The 620-nt window shown below is 44.5% G+C and overlaps 1 protein-coding gene across 3 annotated transcripts in view; it reads left to right on the plus strand.

Annotated features, from left to right (window-relative positions):
- The window catches only part of MYZAP (myocardial zonula adherens protein), an 89,189-nt gene that overhangs the window by 76,429 nt on the left and 12,140 nt on the right, over positions 1–620 (plus strand). The window lies entirely within an intron of this gene.

Below are 620 nucleotides of genomic sequence, written 5' to 3' on the forward strand. Positions count from 1 at the left end.
TTTACCCATTATTTGACTATTTTTCCTGCTCTAGGTTCTTTATTCTTTCCTTCTATGATTCCAGTATCCCATGTTAGGCATTAGAAATTGTCCCTTATGGGGTGCCTGGGTGGCTCAGTGGGTTAAAGCCTCTGCCTTCGGCTCAGGTCATGATCTCAGGGTCCTGGGATCGAGCCCCACATCGGGCTCTCTGCTCAGCAGGGAGCCTGCTTCCACCTCTCTCTCTGCCTGCCTCTCTGGCTACCTGTGATCTCTATCAAATAAATAAAATCTTAAAAAAAAAATTGTCCCATAGTTCCAGGAAGCTCCATTTATTATTTTCAATCTTTTCTGTATTTTATTCTGATCAAATGATTTTTTTTTTGAAAAGACTTATTTTAGAGAGAGTGCAGCAGGGGAGGGGCAGAGGGAGAGAGCCTTAAGCAGACTCTGCACAGAGCATGGAGCCACACGTGGAGCTCTATCTCATGACCCTAAGATTATGACCTGGGCTGAAACCAGAGCTGGGTGCTTAACTGACTGTTCTATCCAGACACCGCTGATTGAATGATTTCTGTTACTAGGTCTTCATGTTCCCTGACTCCTTCCTTTGTCATCTCCCTTGTTTTCTTCCGTCTATT

This window comes from Martes martes, assembly GCF_963455335.1.
Source record: "Martes martes genome assembly, chromosome: 7".
NCBI lineage: Eukaryota > Metazoa > Chordata > Mammalia > Carnivora > Mustelidae > Martes > Martes martes.